The sequence below is a fragment of the Petaurus breviceps genome, unplaced genomic scaffold, assembly GCF_028583685.1.
Source record: "Petaurus breviceps papuanus isolate PSGF00001 unplaced genomic scaffold, PetGlider_PUasm1.0 191, whole genome shotgun sequence".
In the NCBI taxonomy this organism is placed as follows: domain Eukaryota; kingdom Metazoa; phylum Chordata; class Mammalia; order Diprotodontia; family Petauridae; genus Petaurus; species Petaurus breviceps.
In genome coordinates, this window is record NW_027185811.1 from 3,435,525 (window position 1) to 3,453,204 (window position 17,680).

The 17,680-nt window shown below is 38.4% G+C and overlaps 1 long non-coding RNA gene across 2 annotated transcripts in view; it reads left to right on the plus strand.

The window, feature by feature from the left end:
• LOC138164678 (uncharacterized) overlaps nt 1–17,680 on the plus strand; it is a 44,628-nt gene that overhangs the window by 5,742 nt on the left and 21,206 nt on the right. For both annotated transcript variants that reach the window (XR_011169151.1, XR_011169152.1), the window contains exon 2: nt 10,776–10,898. This is a non-coding gene — a long non-coding RNA (uncharacterized lncRNA). The remainder of the gene's footprint in view (nt 1–10,775; nt 10,899–17,680) is intronic.

Consider the following 17,680-nt stretch of genomic DNA (forward strand, 5'->3'; position numbering starts at 1 on the left):
TTTTTCCACTCCAATTTAGCTTCTATCATAAGCCAAAGTGATTTATTTGAAAAGTAGGTCTGAACGTTTTCTCCCCTTTCTCCTCATAGTAAACCAGTTGCTCCCCTTTTCCTCCAAGATCAAATATAAAATCCTTTTTATATTTTAAAACTCTTCACAACCTGATTCTTTCTTAATTTTCTGTTCTTATATTTTACTGCCTTCCTGCCACATGCCCCCAAATCCCTTTATACCAGATTACTTATTGTTCCTTGCTTAGAATATTTCCTGTCCTATCTCCATGCCTTTGTACTATACGATTCCTGAAATGCTTTGCTTCCTCATTTCTGCTTCTTACTTTTCCTAGCTTACTTCAAGACAACTCAAATCCCACTTTCTATAGGATATCTTTCCTGGTCTCTAGAACTGCTAGTTCCTTTCTCTCTAAGACTACTTTCCATCTATACCTAGTTATTTTCATGTTTATCTTCCTTGTTAGAATGTGAGCTCTTTGTAGGGAGGGTGGGGGAGAGATGATGACTGGTTTTATTTTTCTTTGAATTCCCAAATGCTTGTTGACTAGCTGGCAGTAAAATACTGTAAACAGTATTTTTTCCCCCTTTAATTTGGAATATCTGGATTTTGGCTATGATATTCCTGGATGTTTTCAGCTTGGGATTTCTTTCAGAAGGTGATTAGTAGATTCATTCTATTTTCATCTGGACCCCCTTGTTCTTACAGAGGGGAGTAGTTTTCTTTTGAGTGAATTATGATGTCCAGACTTTTTATTTTTCTTCTTTCTTTCTTTCTTTCTTTCTTTCTTTCTTTCTTTCTTTCTTTCTTTCTTTCTTTCTTTCTTTCTTTCTTTCTTTCTTTCTTTCTTTCTTTCTTTCTTTCTTTCTTTCCCTCCCTTCCTTCCTTCCTTCTTTTCGCCTTTTGGAGGACAATTGGGGTTAAGTAACTTGCCCAAGGTTACACGGGTAGTTTTTTTGTGTGAGTGTTAAGTGTCTGAGTCCAGAACTGAACTTGGGTTCTCCTGACTCTGGAGCCAGCACTTTACTCACTGCGCCACCTAGCTGCCCCTGGTCAGTGGTTTTTAGTAAGTTGTGGTTTTTAAAAAAATTTTTCCTTGACTTGTTTTCCAGGTTAGTAGTTTTGTTTATTTGTTTGTTTTAAATAGTAAACACCTTATATTTTATTTTATCAATCTTCTGATTTTGTTCTAATATTTCTTGTGTTGTGGAGTCATTTAGTTCAGTTTGCTCCATTCTGTTTTACATGGAGGAGTGCACTCCTTGGGGGTAGATTTTCTAACTTCTCTTCTGAGTTATTTCTTCTTTTAGTTTTTTTCTTCAAAGCTCTAACTTAACTTGTAGATTCTTTTTTAAAAATTTCCTATTTAATTTCTTCCAGCAACTCTTACATTCCCTATGATCGTTATTTTTTCCCTCTCCAAAGCACTGATTAGAATTGTAGAATTACTTTCTTCTTCTGGCTTTGCTTTTTGAGCTATTCTTAACTAATAATATTTCTTCATTGTGTTTGATATTTTCTTCATTTACTCATATTTTAATTCTCAATTCTTGGATTGGGACTTTTTTTTTTGCCAGATGGGTTTGTTTGGCCCTTTTTGGGTCTGTTGTATATACCTTTGCTGCTATTGTTCTGGATGGTATGATTGGTATTAAGTTCCTCTCTGTGACTCAATTCCTGATTTCTCTCTGTTTTAGTCTTCTGGTGGTTCACTGGAGGTTATGACCCTGGCTGGTCTCTGTATCATTCTCTTTACAAAACCTCTAGTCAGTAATTAGTTCCATCTTCTTCTGTGGCCTTTATAGCTACCAGTCAGAAGTTAGAGATCATATTGGTTTCAGGCTTCCTACAAGGCTTTCCAGTAATGACTTCTAGGCCCAAAGTGGGTCTTATTTCTTGCTGTGGCACCTAGTGCTCTGGGAAGAATGTGGTTAGACTCTAATACTCTTAGTTGCTTTATGGAAATAGAGTCTGCGTCCTGCTTTTGTTTTCTCAGGACACCAGCTAACCACAAACCTGATTTGTGTTGGTATCTCTAATTGAGACCTCTTCAGACTATTCTGCTTTCTGCCTCTTTACTTCAATTAGTGCTAGCTTAACCGTTGTGACCCTTTTGTACAGTGCTGGACCAGATGGAGAAGCTTATTTCTTCTTCTCTTTGGTTTCTGTATTGTTGCTCTATAAAGGGACACTTATGTGGGAGAGCTGGGCTCCTCTGTTCCCTTTCCCATTGCTATCTTAACCTGAATGTCCAATCCACTTTAATTCCATATTTCTCCCTACATGCTGTTATTGTTTTGCCTGCTATTCTTCCATCTCTCTTCTCCATGTCTTGGCACTGGGTGGCCCCCATGCTTGGAATGCACTCTCTCCAACTTCGTGATTTTCTTCAATATTTATCAAAATGAAGCCTTTGTTGACCTCCTACCCCCACCCTTGCCCCAGCTTTTTCAAGGAATTTGGCTGAGAAATGGTGATATATAGGATGATAACTAGATGAATTGGGAGGATCCAGTGAGGCAAAAGATGGGCAAAATTTGGGTGTCTTTGGAGGCAGCAGAGAAGAAACCAGTAGATGGAGGGAGATAGAGAGTGGGGAATGACAATAGGGGTAGTCATATGGGTAGGGTTGGTGATAGTGAGGGTGAAACCAATCATTTGAGTAGGCTTGGTATTGTTGAAAAGAAAGGCCACTTCTTCATTAGAGAGTGAAGCAAGGACCAAATATTGAGGGATAATGTTAAGAGATTGTGACATGGGGGGGGGGGGGTGCAGGGGAAGGAAAGTGGCAAATGGCCTTGATTTTCAGTAAATATTACTGGAGGATTAATTGTGGGTATCTCCCAAGGCTCTGCCATGGGCCCACTTGTCTTTTTCTTTCATATTGTCACTCTTAGTGATCTTATCAACTCCTATCAGGTCAACTATTGTCTCTGTGCATGTGATTTCTAGATAGAATCTCTCTTCTGAGCTACTGTTCTACATCGCCAATTGACTTTTGGACAATTGACTTTTGGACATCTAGAAGAGGACATCTAGAAGAGGAACAGGCATCTTAAGGGAAATATTTCTAAAAGAGAACTTGTTGTCTTAAGGGCATCACCATTCTCCTACTCACCCAGGCTTACAACCTTGTTGTAATACTCACTCAGATTCACCTCACAGATACAATCTGTTGTTAAATTTTATACCTTCCCAACATCTCTTGGATCTAATTTCCCTTTTTCACTCACACAACCACCAGCTACATTCACTTCTATATCACCTTTTGCCTGGACTGTTGCAATAGGCTTGCACTTGGTCTCCTTGCCTCAAGTCTACCCATTGTAATCCATCCTCCACTCAGCTGCCAACACTATTTTATACTTCATTTCTTATACTTTACTTCCCTCCATACTATCTATGATCCAGCTACACTGTCTTACTTGCTGTTCCTCACATATGACACTCTATCTCTTTACTCTTTGCGTGCCCACTGGACTGCCCTCCCATGCCTGGAATACTCTCCCTCCTCGTCTCTGCCCCTTAGCCTCCCTGGCTTCTTTCAAGACTCACCTTAAATTTCTTCTTTAGAATGAGACTTTTTCTGGTAGTTCTTCCCTTTGTGGATACCTTCCTTTTATGCCACATAAATCTTATATGTTTATAGTTATTTGAATTATTATTATAGTAGTATTAGTATATGTGATCCTTGTGAGGAAGAACCTTTTTTGGCCTTCCTTTGTATCCTCAGTTCTGTGGCATACACTAAGTGTTTACTGAATGCTTGTTACCTAACTGACTTCAGCTGAGAGGATGGGGGAAAGTTGTGCTATGGAATGCTTAAGGAGAAAAGAGGAAATTTGGAACAGTCACCATGTTGAATTTGGTAGAGAACCAGTGTTGGGAGGTGAGGCATGGGGAGTGAAAAGTTTGCCTCGCTTCAGTGAAAGCCTGGTTGACATAGGATATAACAAATTTGTAGTAGACTATCAGCATGGTTGCACCCCAAACTGTTGCTTGTTATACTTGAGGGTTCTTTTGCCTTTGTATTGGTGTGGAATCATACAGATAGAATATACTCTGAAAAAGGACATTACCTTGTATTAAGGTATGTTTCTGAATCAGACCTATAGAAAGGAGAATTTAGTCTACTTTTAAGACTTCCAGAGAAGGCTATTCCAAGACTGCCTGCAGTTAGTTAACCATTTCATATGTAGCAATGGTCTTCATCAACAAAGTGGCATAGTGGAAAGCATGCTAGACTTTTGAGTAAGAGATGTGGGTTCAAATCACTCTTATTGGCTGAGTAACCATGATTGAATCCCTGAGTCTCAATTTCTTCATCTGTAAAATGCAGATAATGATTGTAAAATACCAACTTGGGGCTTTATGTTCCTTATAGGGCTCTATTGCTGCTAGTGGATTTTTATTCGTTTTCTCCAGAACTGTGATCTCATCAGTACAGGGAACTCTTTGTGTAGAAATTCTCCCCACTAATATTAGATTTGCAACTTCACTTTGATTAGAGAGATGCCTGAATACTTATAGGCTGTCACTTACCCTTGGCCTTGTAACTAGAATATATATCAGAAGAAATCCTTGAATCCATTTTCCCCTTTACTTTAAGGCCAGCTCACTCTCTGCTAGGCCACAATGACTCTCAAATGTGAGTTGTTATTATTAATAAGCCAAAGCTCTCCTGCTTCATGTCAAAACTATTTTTTATCCTATGTGGACAGAGAATAACTAGACACTAATGTGTCTAACAAACTAGACACTAATTTATGTATATATGTATCAATTTATTTTCGTCTCTTGAATAAATAATCTCAGTTCCTTTAACACTCTCCTTCTTAATCTCATTTTCAGATATAGTCTTTGTCACTCTCTTATAAAGACTGTTCTTATCCTTCAAGTGATGAAGCCCAAAAGGAAAAAAACAACAACAAACCAGAGTATTCTCATCCACCTCATGAATGCATGTAACTCATGAGGTTACATATGTAACCTCATCATAAGATTATATATGTGAAATGTTATCTCCATTTGGGCAGGTTACTACAGCAGATGGTCTTTTCTGTCTTGCAATAGTTTGCATTTTTTTTTTTTAAGCAATTGGGGTTAAGTGACTTGCTCAAAGTTACACGGCCAGTTTTTTTGTGTTAAGTATCTGAGGCCAGAACCGATCTCGGGTCTCTTGACTCCGGGGCTAGCACTCTTACTCACTGAGCCACCTAGCCACTCCTACAATAGTTTGAATTTTCTCTCTGAGATGTATGTAGTTTGATTTGTTCAGATCTGTTTCATATCCCCTAAATTACAGTAGGTTATGGTTGTTTTTCTTTCTAATTATGCATTAGTAACTTAGCAAATTTCAGAATCATTCCTCTCCTCCATTTTGTACCTGTACTTATGCCTCCATATTTATGCTTTATTTCAGGTCCTTTCTTAGTTTTCTCACTGTTAACTATCATCCCTTTCCTTTATATCTTTAGAACATGCAGATCAAATTCTCTCTGAACAATTACATGCATTTACTACATACCTATTACCTGCTAGGTGCTGTACTAGGTGCTAGGGAGGAAAACATAAAAGAGAAATGTGAAGGAGCTTGTATCTCATAAAAAACCAAAATGGAATATTCAGATTCTTTTCTTGTACTTGTTACTTCAGTAAGTTGCCTATCACATGTGACCTGGATGTATTTTTATCATTCAAAGAAGTTCATTGTATTGTGATAAAAGTTGCTTTTGTCCAAACAAGACACCCAGGGCAGGCTCCCAGATGAGTTATTTCACTCTGGCTCTTGAGTTTCCCACTTTTGTCAAAAAGGGATCTAGTGGTTGTAGGAAGGGGAAGGTTTCTCCTGTAAAGCCTACAATACTGGTATAACCAACTATTTTGGGGGCTCCTCAAAGAAAGGACTTTAAGGGAGAAGAGCTGCCTTCAGTCCGACCAGGCCCGTTTTCAGGCACTCTGAGAAACTAGAGATTTAGGACATTTCCTGAAAGCAAAATACTCAAAGTAGTGCTCTTTGACCTTGACCTTGAAGGGCTGGTGGCGAGAGAAGAAAGCCAAACGTGCAATATGATGATAGAGAAACAAGGAGGGAGGGGAAGAAATGGTGACCTAGAAGACTAGTGAAGAATGGTAGAAGTTTGGAGCCTATGCAACATCCTAGGGGGAACCTCTATAGTAAACTCTACTATCAGAAATTGTGTTGAATGAAATCAGACATCATTCTTCCCCAGCAACAGAATTCCAGTACTGATCAACAGTTAACTACCTGAGATACATAAATGGGGGCTGTGGTGAGGCTACCTTACATTAACTTTCCCCTCTACTTTCCCCCTCACTTCCTAGCTGATTCAGCTATTCCCTTGCCTTACTTATTCCCTAATGGAGAACTGGATGAAGGGGAAACCATTAGCTCTGCTCTTTTTGTTGTTGGTATTATGAAAATGCTTGTTTTATTTCTTTTTTTCTTGTTTTTGTTTTAAACTATACATGTATGATCATATTAAACATATTTTCACATTAGTCATGTTATTAGAATTAGAATGAAAGAGGAAAACCATGAGAAAGAAAAAGCAAAAAACAACAAAGGAAAGAGAAAACAGTATGCTTTGATCTGCATTCAGACTCCATAGTTCTTTCTCTGGATGTGGACAGCATTTTCCATCCCAAGTCTTTTGTAACTGTCTTAGATCCTTTTGAAGAGTTAAGTCTAACAAAGTGTGATAGTAATGGCAATTAAAGATTCCCCTGTATTGGCTTGGTTTTCAAATTGATTGTGTTAAAACCCAGAGTTTGTTAATCCCACCTGTGGGATGGGCTTGTTGATGTGAAAAGAAAGTCCTGAATTGGGAGGAGCTGGTGACGTAGATTTGGAGACACAAGAGAGAGGCGGAAGATCTTTTTTGGTAGCAGCACCTCGTGGAGAGAGAGAGACTAAGAGAATTGCTGGTGGCCGCTTTGAATTGCCCTGGACTTTTGAGACCTGCCCCCTGAGCTGCCAAGGACTGAGGAGACATGGCTGTTTTGCTGGTACTTTGTCTGTCTGTTTTGATGTTATTTTGCCAGATTTGTCCACTGGTGAAAGACTGTCTTTTTGTTGAAGAAGTCCTGGAACCTTGCTGTTCGCTAAGAAGGCCTGAGACTGTCCTGCAGACAGAGAGTGAATACTGTCCACTGGTGAGGGACAGTACTGTTGTTGCAGGGGTCTGGAGACTGTCCGGCAGACAGAGTGAATACTGTCCACTGGTGAGGGACAGTGCTGTTGTTGCAGGGGTCTGGGAGCCTTTCTGTTGGTTCAGAAGCCCTGAAGAAGGATTTTCTTGTTGTATGTTTACAGAAATCCTGGGAGAGGGCTTTGCTAATGTGTTCAGGGGTTCTAGGACTGTTCTACAGACAGAGGATAAATTCATGAAGGGACTGGCAATGTATCTTATGGCCTTGCTAAGCCTTGTCTCCCCAGGAACTAAGATTGCTGAGAACTTGCCTCGTGTCAAGATGAAGAAAAGACCTCCATTTGGGTATTAAGTGCTATGTTTAAACTTGATGTAACTCTGGGGTAGATTCAATTGTGATCCTAGGGGTGGGGAACTTTTGACCTTATTGTGCTCTGTGATTGACAAATGAAGGTACTTTACCTATGTTTGGAAAATAATCTCCATTTGAGAAGAGGGGTTTTGTGGTGGACCAAATGAAGGTATAGCCTAGGGGTGGAGTAGTATTTAGAACTGGGACTTTGTAATTGATTGAATGATTGGAAAGTCCTGGGGTGGGGTAGTCCTTGGAGATTATTTAATCACACTTAGTAAATGCTGTATTTTGAATGATGTCATGTTTTGATCTTCTCTGTTCTGGGTTTGTTACTGAATAAAATAGAGAGCACCTATGCTGGTATTTTGAACCTGGGAAGTTGCCTTTGCTTGATATTACATTACACAAAGTCAGTCATCATGCAAGTGTACAAGTGTACAAGGTTCTCCTGGTTCTGCTAACTTCACTCAGCATCAGTTCATATAAGTCTTTTCAGGTTTTTCTGAAGTCCGCCTGGTCACCATTTCTTATGGAATAGTATTGTATTACATTCATATACCACAACTTTTTCAGTTATTCCCCAGTTGATGGACATCTCCTCAGTTTCCAGTTCTTTGCCACCAAAAAAAAAGCTGCTATAAATATTTTTGTACATGTGGATCCTTTTTTCTTTTTTGTGATCTCTTTGGGATATGGACCTAGTAGTAGCACTGCTCTTAACTCTCCTACTGCTGCCTGAAACAGTAGACCAAGGCCACTTTTTTCTTTTTTGCTTTTTGGAGGGGGGAAGGCAGAGCAGCTGGGGCTAAGTGATTTGCCCAAGGTCACATGGCTAGTAAGTGGTAAGTGTCTGAGTCTGGATTTGAACTCAGGTCCTCCTGACTCCAGGGCCAGTGCTCTATTCACTGAGCCACCTAGCTGCCCCTCAAGGCCACTTTTAAAGCTGTCATTTTTGTAAACTATATGCTTTTTAATTTTTTCCCCAATACTTCTGTATCTCTATTAAAATCTGGAAGGCCATTTGAATCTGTGCCACTTCTGTTCATTTGAATGTTAGCAGTGGGTTTGGGAACTGAGGAAGTACAAAACACTGAGAGGGAAGCAGATTTTTAAAATTGTATCTTGTCCCAATACAATCCAAATTAATTCTCTCAGAGCAAGACTTCAAGAACCCAAGTATTAAAAGACACATTTTATATGTGACAGAAAGGGAAGAATCCCTGGGAACTGATACCCTGAGCACATATGGGGCTAGTAGCCTCTACTGGGACTGAATAAGCCATGAAGCAGCTGACATCTCTTGTCTTTTCCCTGAAAGCCCATGATGGGATTGAAAAGAGTCCCACCCAAAGGGAGGAGAAATGAGTTGTGTATATGAGCAAGCCCAGATGGTTCCTGCTTAGAGGATAACTAACACTTCAGCAGGCCACAATTGCCATTGCCACCTGCTGGTTTTATGGGGATTAACGGCTTTTCTCTTCTTTCTGATGTGTCATTCCCACACAATATCCATTTGCAGTGTAGGATTTCTCAAATAGATCTGTGAACTCATCAATTTGGAAATTCCCTCTAGTGATTCAGATCACAACTGATCCATGCTTGACCTTCCTATGTGACTGTTGTCCATGACCTTTCATAAATTCACCACAGAAGATTCACCCAGAGTGCTTGAGTTGTACCTCACTTTCTCTTGACATTGCAGTGATGCTAGAGGAGCACTGGTTGTCTACCACACACAAACTTTGCTTTTACTATATGACTGACACCTCTTTTTTTTGCTTTTTGGAGGGCAATTTGGGGTTAAGAGACTTGCCCAAGGTCACACGGCTAGATTTTTGTGTTGTGTCTGAGGCCGCATTTGAACTCAGGTCCTCCTGACTCCAGGGCTGGTGTTCTATTCACTGTGTCACCTAGCCAACCCACCATCTTTTTTCTATCATGTAGTTCTTTGATGATACAGTTCACTCTTTTTCTTCTTTGGTGTTCCTCATTGGTTATATGTTCATTTTATTTGTACCTACCATGTATTCTCCATTATTCTCTTTATGATTCATTTTCATTCTTTGAAGACTGTTATATTCCATATCTCACTAACATAGAGTAGCAGTGATAGAATGTTGCTATTTAAAAACTGGATCTTTGTTTCCTTGAGAAACTTGGAGTTATTAAAAGAATTTTACAGTGCCCCAAAGGCAATCCAGTCAGCTCTCCTTCTCCTCCTGATCAACTCCAGGTCCTACTCATTGCCCATCTATCTATATTGTTTGTTCCAGATAGATATCCTAATTTGTTAAGCTCTATAGGTTTTCTGTTGAAATATGTGTGTGATAGGAGTAATATCTACCCAGGTTTACCTATAAGTAGGCGAGATTTCTCTTGAAAGGCATGGAAGCTGTTCATGAGACTTGACTGGTGGAGAAGGGTAAAGCTCAAGTTTTTGATGCTTCCTAGACTAAGGGTCTAAAAGAGTCTATTGAATTTGGAATCAATGCCTCTTGTGCTTTATAAATATCCCAGAGCCATGGGAATTCCCACAACATGACCTGATGACCAGGAACATTTCCACATGGAGACAACTTGGGGAGCTCTACACAAGCTAGTGCTGAATCTTTGCTGAATATCCCTTTTATGCTATGGCTAAGCAAACTTCCCTTTTAAAAATAATCTATTAAATGGATTACAAACATCTCATTTTGTTTCAATTTTGAACCTGTACTATTAGACTGACCTGAATCAGGTCAGTCTAATAATTTGATGTATGTCATCATGCATATGATAATGTGGACAATAACTATTCTTTATCCATTTAATTTTATTATGTAATTAAAATAATAATTATATGAGACATATAATATTATATAATACATTACAGATAATATATTATTATAATATATCATATATAGACACATAATAAAATACAATAATATATTACAATGATATATGATTATAATAATTATTATTGTTATATGGTTATAGATTTAGAACTGGAAGGAACCTTAGAGGCTATCTGGTCTCACCTCCTCATTTTGTAGATGAGGAACTGAGGTTTAGAGGAGTTGAGTAATTTGCTCAGTTTCCCACAGTTAGTAGGACTCTGAGGCAGGATTTGAACCCAGGTTATCCTGACTCCAAGTTTATTATTCTATTCACTATGATGCTGCTTTCTATGTGTGTGGTCAGGCAAAATTATTTTGAATGGTTACAGATTTCTTACAGGAGGCTCTGAATTATTCCAGGATCTGATATAAAGAGTGTCATCCAGGAAAGGGAAAGTTTGAAGGATGCATCATCCACAGAGAAAACCTCTTCAATTTGGACTTTCTGCTACATTTCCTTTGTCATGGTGAAAAGCAGCTTTGGTGAGCATACATATGTTTGTTTTATGCCTTGTCCGATGTTTATGATCAGAACTTTGTTTTGAATTTCTTTTTTTTTTTTGGAGGGCAATTGGGGTTAAGTAACTTGCCCAAGGTTACACGGCTAGTTTTTTCGTGTGGGTGTTAAGCATCTGAAGCTGGAACTGAACTTGGGTCCTTCTGACTTTGGGGCCACCGCTTTACTTACTGTGCCACCTAGCCGCCCCGTGTTGTGAATTTCTTGAAGGCCCTAGACTTTCTGGACAAACTTTTGACATATGGATGAGAGTTACTTTTAAGCTGGCATTTTGCTTTACTAAGTCTCAAATGATTTTTTCCACAATCAGCAAAAAAAAAATAATGGGACCTTAAATTCAATAATTTGTGTAAAGATTTTATACAGGTGAGAGTAGGTATATAGGTTAGTGGTTGCTTTATTGGATACCTTCTTGGGGTATTAGTGAGGAGATATATTTTCCACTCATCTTTGGTATGTACATTTTCTTCAGATACTTTGCATGTCAATTCCTCAGTGTTCTTATGATTATATACTTTTGCCCTAATCTGGCAGTTTTTCCCATCTTTGTTCTCTTTAGAGTCAAATCTACCTCTCATAAGAATATGTAATACTGTGATGTTTCAGTCCTAGTGTGATGGTTCCAGACGAGGAAAACAGTTTGCTGTAGTAATCTTTACAATCTTTTTCCATTTTTCTTCTGTTTGTTGTCCTTCCATTGTTGATGGAATGACTTTGCTTAGTTAGATCTCTTGTCAAATATTCTTTAAATAGTTCCTGATCTCAGAGATCTCACAGTCTAATGGTGAGACAACATACAAACATGCTATATTCCTGATAAACTGGGAGTCATCTCAGAGGGAATGCATTAAGATTGAGGAGAAGTGGAAAAGACTTCTTACAGAAGGTGGGACTTTTTCTGTGACTTGTAGGATGCAAGGAAGGTAGGAGGATAAGAAGGAAAAATATTCCAGGCATGGAATACAGCTAGTAAAAATATTTGGAGCCTGGAGACACAGTATCATGTGTAAGGAAAGGCAAGGAGGCCAGTGTTCACTGAATGGTAATGGAGATGAATAGTATGTAAGAAAACTGGAAAATGAAGAAGGGATCAGATCCTAAAGTGCTTTTAAAAGTCAAATGGAGGATTTAATATTTGATTGTGGAGGCAATAGGGAGTCACTGGAGTTATTGAATAGGGGCTGACTTGGTCACATCTGGGCTTTAGGAAGATGAATTTGACAGCTGAGTGGAGGATGGATGTAAGTAGGGTGCAAGTAGGATGTAAGATTGAAGCAAGAAAGCCAACCAACAAGCTATTGCACACCCCCTTGGGTGAGATGATAAGTGCCTGCACCAAGACAGATGTTTTGAAGATAGAGATGATAGAATGTGACATATGGTTGAATGTGGTGGAGAGAAAGACAGGATGTCTATGAGCATCTATTTTGAGATGTCTGATAGGTAGTTGGAGATGTGAGGCTGGTGGTCAGGATAGAGGTTTGGGCAGGACAAATAAATGCAAATCATCTCCATATAGATGATAATTGAAATCTGGGGAACTTATGAGATCACCCAGCGAAATAGTATATATAGGGAGAAGAAGAGAACCTTGAGGGATAGCCATAGTTCCTGGACATTATATGGATGAAGATCCAACAAAGGAGACAGAGAAAGAATGGTCAGATGGGGAGGAGAAGCAAAAAAGAGCAGTGTCACAAAAATTTACAAGAGAGTGGGGTGATCAAAATGTCAAAGGCAAGAAGGATGAGATTTGAGGAAAGGGCATTAGAGAAAAGGGCAATTCAGAGATCATTAGTAACTTTGGAGAGAACAGTTTTTATTGAATGATGAGGTTGGAAGCCAGACTTCAGAGATTTAAGACAATGAGAGGAGAGCAAGTGGAGGCTTTTATTGTATGAAGATGGCCATCTCTAGGAGTACAGGCACAAAAAGGAGGAGAGCCAAGAATGGGATCACATGCATGTAGGGGGATTTTCCTTGGCAAGGGTCACTTCTTCATGTGATGGAGGTGAAGGAGGAGAAAGTGCAGAAGGTATTTCAATTAGGTGAAGAGGAAGAGAGAAAAAGTAGTTCTCAGCAAATGGCCTCAATTTTTTTCAGTGAAATAGGAAGCAATGGTCTCAGCTGAGAAGGTGAAGGTGGGAAAGCCTTGGGAGATTTGAGAAGGGATAAAAATAGATTTGGAAAAACTATTGTGGTGAGTGGGAGAGTGAATTGATTAGGGAGGTATAAAAAGATCATCTTGCCACAGTGAGGACTCAGTTGTGATTATATAATCTTGTATTGAACCCACAAGGTTTTTTTTTCCTATTTGCTTAATTTTTTTTTGTTATATTTGGTGGTCATACAATGCCTATCAAATCTTTTCTTGAAGTACATAGGATAAAAGGGCATGAGGCTTCTATTTACTCTACAAGTTTTGGGTCTCTCTCATTTCTTTTTTTCTAAACCATACATTCCCATTTGAACACTGATTTAATTTGGAGGTTCCACCATATTTTTCATGGAATTTCACTAACTCTTCATGCTCAGCGACTGATGTTAGTACTACTATCATGGTAGTATTTTTAAAAAAATATATTTTTTGTTATTCTGAAACATTTCCCATATAAATTATACACAAACCTACAAATTACCCTAATGTACAACTTGTTTGTTTCAAAGTGTGTAATAAACTTAGTTCTAAATCATGCCTGTTTGTCTGTTTTCCTCTGAACCTCTTTCTGTTCTCTTTTGCACATTTTGAGAAACTGCATCATTGACGTTCATATTCTTTTCTTTTTTTTCTTTTTTCTTTGCTGTGGCTAGCCACCCTCTCTTTGTTAATTATCCCCAGCTGCCCCTCTCCCCCCAAAAAACTCCTCCTGTAACAAATTAACATGATCAAGCAAAGCTAATTTGAGCATTTGTCCAGTCTGGAAAATAAATTTTTCATTCTGCACTTATGGTCCATTACCTTCCTGTCAAAAAGGTGAGAAACATGTTTCATCTTAAGTCATCTAGAACTGGAGCTGGTCACCATACAAGTAGATATGAATCATTTACATGGAGATGATCATTGAAACCATGGGAGCTGATGAGATCACCAAGAGAATTAGTATCAATCAATGGTTCTTTTATTTTCTTTTAATCTTCACTTTACTATCAGTCTTCCTAAGTTATAGGTTTTTTTTTGGGGGGGGGGTTGTCTTTTTTTGGAAGGCAATTGGGATTCAATGACTTACCCAAGGTCACACAGCTAGTAAATGTTAAGTGTTTGAGGCTACATTTGAACTCAGATCCTCCTGACTCTGGGGTCAGTGCTCTATTCACTGCACCACCTAGCTTCCCTATTTTTCTTTATTTGTGACTATTCCTTCCCCTGACTCTACCTTCCTCCTAACCCTTTTTCTTCCCTTTCCCTGTCACTGTTTCTCCATTGAGTTGAATATATTACTACACCAAACTTTGTATCTCTTTTTGTTTTCAGAGTTCTGTAGTTGGCTGACTATGTTCCAGCTGCTGCCATGGTTTTCCATCATTCCCTAGTACTTCTACAGTTGGGGCAAATACCACTGGGTTCTGGCCTATTTATTTATAGTTGTGCTAGCTTCTCTGGGTAGACTCCTCTGCTTTGTAGCTTCTAGCTGTCTTTTTGTGCAGGCTTGAGCTCAGGGGTGTGTTGGAGCCAATTGTAAAATTTTAAGTTTGAGCATTGATACTTCAGAAATTGGCAAATGCTACATACAAATCTGGGCTTGATGTATTATCATTATCACCACTCCCAAGCTGGTTGATACACAGTTTATCAGCATATCCCTGTTTGAGTTGAATGAAGAACTTTACTGATATTTCTCCTTGGATTTCTTGGTCATTGTTCAACCTAGTGTCCACTTTAGATCATAAAAATTGAAGAGCTGGGATTTTTTTGTACCTTCGCATGGGAATCCCCATGGCAGTCTTTTTTGCAAATACTTATAATCAGTACTGAAATACAAGATGATTGGCTGTCCCATGAAATAATGTTTCTTATTGTTTCTGGAGATAGAATAAGAACATTTCCACCAAATTTTCACTTTGTGCCTCTAAGAAGTATCTCTCAGCCATCCTTCTATTCACTGTAACCTCCTCCTTTCTTCTAGTTTCATTTATAACAATAATATCCAAATAGGTATGATTCAGTTCCTGCGGCACTATGTACGTTTATAACACCAAGAATCAAATTAAAGTTTATACATGGTCTGAAAACTGTGATTCTTAGCAACCTCTACTTTCTGCCTTCTTTTTTTCCCCTTTCTGTCACCATCACTGCAGGAGGGGAAAGGCCACTGGGACTAAGGACCATTTTGTATTTTTCTTTTTATATGAGTTGGCCATGGGCAAAAAAAAATCCATCACAAAGTATCCACTTTAATGGTGATGAGCTTCTACATATTTGGAAAGTGAATTGTGCCAGGGTCATAGCTCATATATTAATTTTAAAGCATATGAATTACAGAATTATAAAAATAAGATTTGTACAAATTATGTACAGAATAAGTAAATTGAAAGACAGTTAGTAATGAAAAGACCATTGGACTTGCAGTCAGAGGACCTAGGTCTGAATCCTGGCTCTAAAACATATTACTTCTGTGACAATAAAGAAGTAATTCAATTTTCTAAGCTATTTAAAGAACACTTTACTTATTTGCCTCAAGGAACTGTTATGATGAAAGTGCTTTGTAAGTCTTAAAGTAGTATAGAAATGTTGGTATTAATTAAGTTACAGGTCACCATTCTTGAGTTGTTATTAAATTCATCTCAAAACATTATTCAGTCTCTTTGAAACACTCCTTGTTTCATTCTTTGTTTCCCTTTCCCTCTTCTTCCCCCCCCCCCTCCTCTTTTTCTTTAGACTAACCCTTGAGGTCACTTTGGCTAATTCACCTATTTCCTTGTCTCCTCCAGTCTAATCCAATCCAACAAGCATTTAAGTACTATAGGAACCTGCAAGGCTCAACACCTTCAATCCTTGAAGAAATGTCCTTTTCTTGTTCAGTCCTGATTCAGCTGTCAGCTGAGTGTTGAAATTGCTTTTTTTCCTCAAAATACCTCTTAATGGTTGACTTGAGCCATGTATAGCATCTCCATCTTCTTCTATTCCTTAATAGATTGAATATTTCAGATACTCCCACTCAATTACTCTTCCTGGGTTTCTAAACTCTTAATTTTCTCTTAGGCTAAGATGCCCCAAGTTCCTTTACCTTTTAGAGCTTCTGGTCTGAGATCCGAAAGGTCCCCTTACCTCTAATGGAATCAACTACCTAGGCTTTCATCTCTGGTTTACAATCTCCTCTCAGACATTATTGTAGAATAATTGCACATCTAAAACTAAATTACACTTCAGTGCCTCTGGCACCAGCCAGACTAAAAATATTCCCCAATTCCCCATAGTTATGAATTTGGAGGGAAGGCTGTTTAATTACAGTTCTTAACAGTTTCAAGTTGTACTTTCAAGCATAAACTTTATGTTTCAATACTCAAATCCTTGGGTTTAGGCTCTCTCTCTGTCTCTCTGTGTCTCTGTCTCTCCCTCTCTCTCTCTCTGTCTTTATTTCTCTTCCCTCCAACATATTCTGTCCCTATAGATCTAGGACTTAAAGTCACAAAAGACCCATATAAATCTCTGGATTCCTATGATTAGGTAATTACCTAGGTTTTTCCTTTTTAAAAATAGCACAATTCTCAGTTTTCGTAAATCGTGATCTCCTCTGGCCTTGTAAATTGGTTATGATGGAGCAGCTTGTGATTGCAAAACCTACTTGCTCACCCTCTTGCTCTCTCAGCAGTTCCTTTAGCTTGTACCACAGCCAAGGTCTGGCTCCCACATGTGGGAAAAAGAGAAAGCAAAGGAATGAAGCTTTTGTGTTAAAGAACAAAGAAACAAAATTTAAATTCAGCCTTCTCCTCCCTTCTACTTTGCATATGAAGCTGTTTTTGAATGAAAGTTTTTCTTTTCAAAAAACACAATTTTAACCTGGAACAGAGGTTATCTGACAACCTTTGAAACCCAATTTCTTGCTGCCAGTTAGCATGCTTACATTAGAATTTTAATTGCATCTATCTACAAAACCCGTAACCCCAAAGCAAATGATTATGGGAGTCTAACAAGCTAAAATGTAGCTACCTGGTAAGTAGGAGTTACTTATTTATCCAAAAAAAAAAGAACCATTTTGACATTCTGGGACAAGAGTATCTTAAGGGCAAAACAAAACACTGGGAAGATGGCTTAGAGATGTGACACATAAAGATAGGACTAACAAAATTATCAAACTAGGAATATGTCTCAATTACAATATATCCACCGATTAATAACAACTTTTTTTTTTTGGGGGGGGGGGCGAAGTGTACTAAGTCCTTTCCATTTTGCTCCTTGTTCTAAAATTCAGTGATCCTGTATTATTATGCATGGAGTTTTGTGAATTAAAGGATGTCAAGAATCCTTTAATCTTTACAAATTAAAGATATTGTGAATCTAATCATACTTGATTGTTTCATGGTTTCAGAGAAAGTCTCAATAGTACCATTGATATACTTTTATCTAAGAGTTCTAGAACAATTAAAATACTATATAAATAGAAGTTGATTGGATCGTCTCTGATAAGTTTGATGTGCTAACCAATCAACTTGATGATAGTCACTTGCTAGGATTACATAAAGAATTCTTCATGATTGATTGATAGGCTCAGGGGGATAGATTCTTGTCACCCTTTGATCTATAATCTAT